The sequence below is a fragment of the Heterocephalus glaber genome, unplaced genomic scaffold, assembly GCF_053883595.1.
Source record: "Heterocephalus glaber isolate CG9 unplaced genomic scaffold, H.glaber_assembly_v1.0 deba00000122, whole genome shotgun sequence".
Classification (NCBI taxonomy): Eukaryota; Metazoa; Chordata; class Mammalia; order Rodentia; family Bathyergidae; genus Heterocephalus; species Heterocephalus glaber.
Genome location: NW_028258138.1, coordinates 10,571,584 through 10,577,165, shown reverse-complemented (window position 1 = coordinate 10,577,165; position 5,582 = coordinate 10,571,584). Strand labels below are relative to the sequence as shown.

General features: G+C 43.5%; 1 pseudogene; it reads right to left on the bottom strand.

The window, feature by feature from the left end:
• Positions 1–1,360: 1,360 nt before the first annotated feature.
• LOC101711494 (SAFB-like transcription modulator) lies at positions 1,361–4,398 on the bottom strand (annotated as a pseudogene).
• Positions 4,399–5,582: the final 1,184 nt, after the last annotated feature.

Below are 5,582 nucleotides of genomic sequence, written 5' to 3'. Positions count from 1 at the left end.
GCTAAGCATTCCCTGGGGCAGGCTCCTGAAATCTGCATTTTTTTATCAACTCTCCAGGTGAGTGGAATGTATAGTCAAGTGTGATAAGCAACTCAAAAGAGCTAGCACTCACAGGGAATAGCTCTCTGATGGAAGACTACCTTCATATATGAAGGAGTATTTACCCAAAAGGCAAATCCACAGCCAAGCTTCTCAGTATTTGGGTTCCCTGGATGGCTGGTAGTAAGTAAAGGGACATCAAGAACTAGAGACAACCCCTACTGGCCTTTAACAAAGGTCCTGCCCACATTCATAGGCAGACTCTCCATGGCCCCAGGGGCATGACCCAGGCTTCCGCCCCTCCTGCAGGTCTTCAGCTGCAGTCTGATGCTGTCCTCCTGTGAAGGACCTTGGCGGAGACACTGGATGCATCTGTCACACCCACACAGCATGCTTCCCGTCTCAGTGACACGGCTATTATTTTGTCCATCACAGCTCCCAGGTTCCTTAGCTCAGACATTGCAGTTGACCAGCTACATAGTTAGAACTCAGAACACTGACAAAACAAATCTCACAACTACCTGGTGAAGAGATTCTGCTCTGTTGAAATACTTTAGATTGGAAAGGGGCAAGCCATGAAGGGTATTTCATCATTTGTGAATTCAGTCCTACTGCTTTACGGGGTTGTAAGGAAGACTCGTTTTATTCATTATCTGTTATTGTGTAACAGGACACCCTAAATCTTAGCAGTTTAAAACAATAACACATTACAGGGATCTATGTATACCCATGTTTATAGCAGTATAACTCATAATAGCTAAATTTTGGAAGCAGCCTATATGTCCATCAACAGATGAATAGATAAAGAAAATGTGTATTTATGCAAAATGGAGTACTACTCTGCTATAAAGAAGGAGAAATTTGAGTCATTTGTAGAAGAGTGGATTCATCTTGAGATCGTACTGTTAAGTGAAATAAATCAAACACAAGCTTAAATATTGCATGATTTCTCTTATATGAGTTCAAAATGTAAATAAATTTTATTTTATTCTTTTATACAGAATATGAAGGTTTATTTAAAAAAAGATTACATTTTTTAACCAGGTTACACAGATGCACTTAATGTAACAGTACCTTCTGCAAAAATAGCTTACATAGGCTGGGGATTTAGCTCAGTGGTTTTGCCGCCTGCTGCGCAAGTGCAAGGACCCAAGTTTGATCCCCGGTACCAAAAAAAATAGGTTACATAATACTTAGAAATGCAAGGAACAATCTTAGTCTCTAAAAATTAGACAGCAGACTTTTTAAGCTTAGACAGCCTTCTTGGTGGCAAGAAGAATGTCCAGAGCCTGACACCACAGTGCCAACCCTGCAAATTACCCACTACCACGCAGCTGCAAACTATGCCTCGTGTTCACACAGCCTTCAACAAAATGGCTCCGACTCCCATCTTTTCAAATGTGTATTGGTGCTGCAAGAAAATAAAGTTGAATGATACACAAAACTATTAAAAATGACAACAGAACTATTTAAACGTCTTCTCTAAAATTGAGAAAAGCAATCATGTTAAATTTTTTTTAAAAAAAGAAACTAAAAAGTCTGTCAGAACTCTCAAGCAGGTCAGAGGGCCCTCTTCTTAAGTAGTCAAATAATGTTTATAGGGGATTTCAATAAATTATCTTGAAACCATGGCAGAGAGCTCCTTTTCAAAATCGCCATGGAGGTCCACCCTTAAATGGCTTAAATCCAGAGCCACTTCCTCTTGGCATGGAACTGCCCCCGATCTGTACAGTTCTCTTAGTTGGAGATGCATTACTCGAGCGCTGGCTCATCATGCCTGTGCCTGCCCGGCCGGCGCCCATTCGCCTCGTGTCATGTAGCCAGGCCCTTGAGAAGGTGGACCATGCCACTCTTTCCTTGGTCCACTTGTGTCCCATCCATGGCCATCAACCGCGTGTCGTTCTTCAGGGTAATGCTGGGCTCCACAGGCCCGGTCTGAGATGACTCCTCTGTCCCTCTCTTGGCCACCCTGTCCTGCGTGATCACTGTTCTCTGGTCTCGCTCCCCTCACACATCTCTTCTGTCTGGGTCTCTAGTTTCGTGGAGGAGGTGGCTCATTTCTTCTTGAATCACTGAAATTTGGGGGGTATCTCCCAAAGCTGGGATCCTCTCTTCGTGCAGTTGGCTGTGCTTTTTTCCCTTCACTCTGACCAACGAAGCGTTCCCGCCTATCAAAAGAGGAAGACTGTGCCGCTGAGCTGTCAGGAAACCTGCCCCTCTCCGGTGATCAAAGTCATTCAGTCTGCTCTGTTGGCGAGAGCAGTCGGATCCGTGGCTGAATCGGGCATCTGTATCTAGAGACAACTTTTTATTCTCGCTCCAGTAAGGATCATCTCGCCTATGATCTACATCTCGTGGGCATTTCAGAGAATTCCTGTTTTCTTGTTCATAACGAAGCTGCTGCTGCTGCCTTCTGAGTCCCTCTCGTTCTCAAGCAATCCTTCCAGCTTCCTTACCCCGTTCCTGTTCAATACGAATGCGTTCCCTTTCCAAGCGTTCGCGTTCCGTTCTCTCTCTCTCTAGTTTTTGCCTTTCAGTTTCTAGGCGCTCTCTCTCTCTCTCTCTCTCTCTCTCTCTCTCTCTCTCTCTCTCTCTCTGTAAGCATCCCATTCTTCCTGTTCTATTTCGTTCTCACACTCGACGCTCTCTTTCTGCAGTCTCTCTTTGTCTTCAAAGTTCCATTGCTGGTCGTAGCCTTTCAAAACGAACTAAATGTTCTCTCAATCTCTGTTCCTTCATCTTTTCAAAAGGCAAGATCTCTTTCCTCCTGTAGTCTCTCTCCCTCTTTTTATCCAGGCTACCTCCCTCCGTTTTCTTGCTTCTTGCATGAATTTTCTCATATCTTCCTCTTCTTGATAGCCTGCATTGATCTCCCTTAGTTTGATCTAATACTACCATATGTCCTGGAATCTTTGAACATATTCGTTTCTTTTCTTCATTTTTTTACTCGATTCTGAAGTCTGGCCACTGGTTCCATTATCATTCTTCTCTTCTTTACTTTCCATTTTCTTTTTATCCTTGCTTTCTTTTTTCTCAGATTTTTCGGATAATCTCTTCTTTCTTGACAGAGGTTTTTGTCTTGCTACTTCTATCACTCATATTCTTTTTTTCTCTGGAACTTCTTGAACTACTCTTTTCATCATTTTCTTTCTTCATTTCTTTCTTAGAAGGATCACCTTTTACCTTCTCCATGGAAATCAGCTGGCCATGCAGTTCAGTTCGATGAAGATGTAACACATCTGGACACCTCTGTGCTTGAAGACATAGTGACAATACCATAGCATTTTGCCCCAGGACTTTGAGCATTTGTAACCACCTTTGCACTTAGCACCTTTCCATATTTGCCAAAGAGGTTCTTCAAATCAGCAGCTTTGGTATTAGAAGAAAGTCCACTAGCCCAGATATTTTTAGCTGAGCTTCCACTGCTACCACTAGTACTACTTGTACTTCCTTTGTCATCTTTAGATGATGTCTTGCTGTCTTTAGATTCCTTTGAAGAGCTCTTTGCTTGACCAGAGGCCCCAGTAGACGAGGGCCCTTTCTTCAAAGTATCCTTTTCTTTGTCTCCAGGTTCTGTTTCCTTAGAACTTTCTCTGGCTTCCTTCTCAACGGGATCACCCTTCATGAAGTCTTCCTTCTTACCATCTTTATGGTTCACATTCACCTCATAATCCTTGGTTTCCTTCTCCGGGCTCTGTGCAACGACGTCCTGCCTGTCTTTTGGCTCACTTGCTTCAGAATCTGTAATTTTCACATTTTTACCTGTTTCTAGGAGGTCATCACCATCAAAATCCAGAGTGATGGCATCTTCAGCCTGGATTGTGATCAAGATGTTGTCATCCTCAGCTTCTGTCACAGTTACATTACTTCCATCTCTTCGTGAGCTGTGTGACCAGCTTCAGCTAGGTTCCCTTCTAGAAATGTTTACTCCCCAGGATGAGTTTGTTCACTAAGATCAGAGTGGGCTTTCCCACATTGCCCATACTGACATTGTTTCTCTCCAGTTTTTCTCATTTCACGTTTCCGAAAGGACCAGAAATCACTCCAGGTTTTTCCATGTTCACTATATTTATAGAGCATCTCTTCAAATCTCAAACACTTGTCTGCACCATTTCTTAGATTTCTTGAACAAGTTTTGTACTGTTCTTTCATTTGTTGGTTACCACAGGTTCTTCCTATAGCAGTCATAGGCATACAGGTTTTCCACATCACATCTCTGTAGAGCTTCTTTTGGGATGGATTCAGCAAAGCCCATTCTGCCTTGGTAAAGTTCACAGCTACATCCTCAAAGGTCACAGTCTCGTGCCTGACAAAGGAGGATTCTATTCTCTGGCCAGCAAGTCTCATTTGACAGCTCATATTACCCAAACTCTTCTTCATTGATACAAGGCTGCTCCATGTTCTGCTGACACTGCATAGCTTGTTGGTCCCCCAGGATCCTCTGAATGCAGCTCTCAGGCAGTAGAAATTACAGAAAAAGTTAGTCTAGTTAGCTGAGGACTTTGGGCAACTCACTCATGGTGTACACTTTGGCACCATGATACAGGAAGGACCCCTATAAATAAATTTTAAAAAACAATAAAAGATAGATAATAGGAAACAGGGAGATAAATCTTTTGCAAATGAGAAGGAGATCAAGAGATGCAGGGAGTGGAGAAGAAACATAAAAAGAATTCAGAGGTGCTACATACATGTAGCAATTCCCTATGATGAATGGAATCATTATGTATTGCAAACATGTGCTAATAAAAAATAACAACAACAACCACAGATATCTTTATCTCAGAGTTCTAGGAGGAGCTTAGCTGAGTGCTCCTACCTTAGGGTGTCTGCCCCAGGCGGCCATAGTGTCCTCACCACATGGGGAATGGCTTCCCCAGAGAAGGGGACCCAAGAGGGAAGACGCAGCCAGAAAAACTTTGTGACCTTGCTTTGTCATCAGCGTTCCTGAAACATCTTACAGATGGCACAGGTCAGCTCTACCCATAAGAGAAGGGTCCGTGTGGGATGTGAATACCAGGAAGTGAGAATTATGAGGGCCATCTTGGAGCCTGGCTACCACATGGTTGTGACACGGTGGGTGAAGGTGTTGGCCATTCTGCAGGATACACAGTAGAGTGGTGGTGGCGGGGATGGCTGAAGTTGACTAGGTCAACTGACTGTCCTATGTGGTGAATGCTCCATGCCAAGCTGTGAAACACCCTTCTCCATTTTCAATCACCATTTTTAGTGAAGTCCCTTGTGCCCTTTTTGGAAGCTTTAGATGCTAGGGGAGCAGCTGCCACTTTTAAGTCTTTGGTAGAACCAAGCAAACATTGCAGAGGGGATACACTGTGTCTATCTTGTATGTGATTCTCAGGTAAAAATCCCTAAAAACATACCCAGTCCTATCCATAAGCTGACCAAATCTCTCAGGCATGAGGCCACAAGTGTCCCCAGAACTCCTCCTCTTGTACTTATTCTAGTACCATGATGTCAGGTTTCTCACAGACAAACCCGGATTCTCATACCCGCAGACACACAGGGAGTAAGGGGCATTTCTG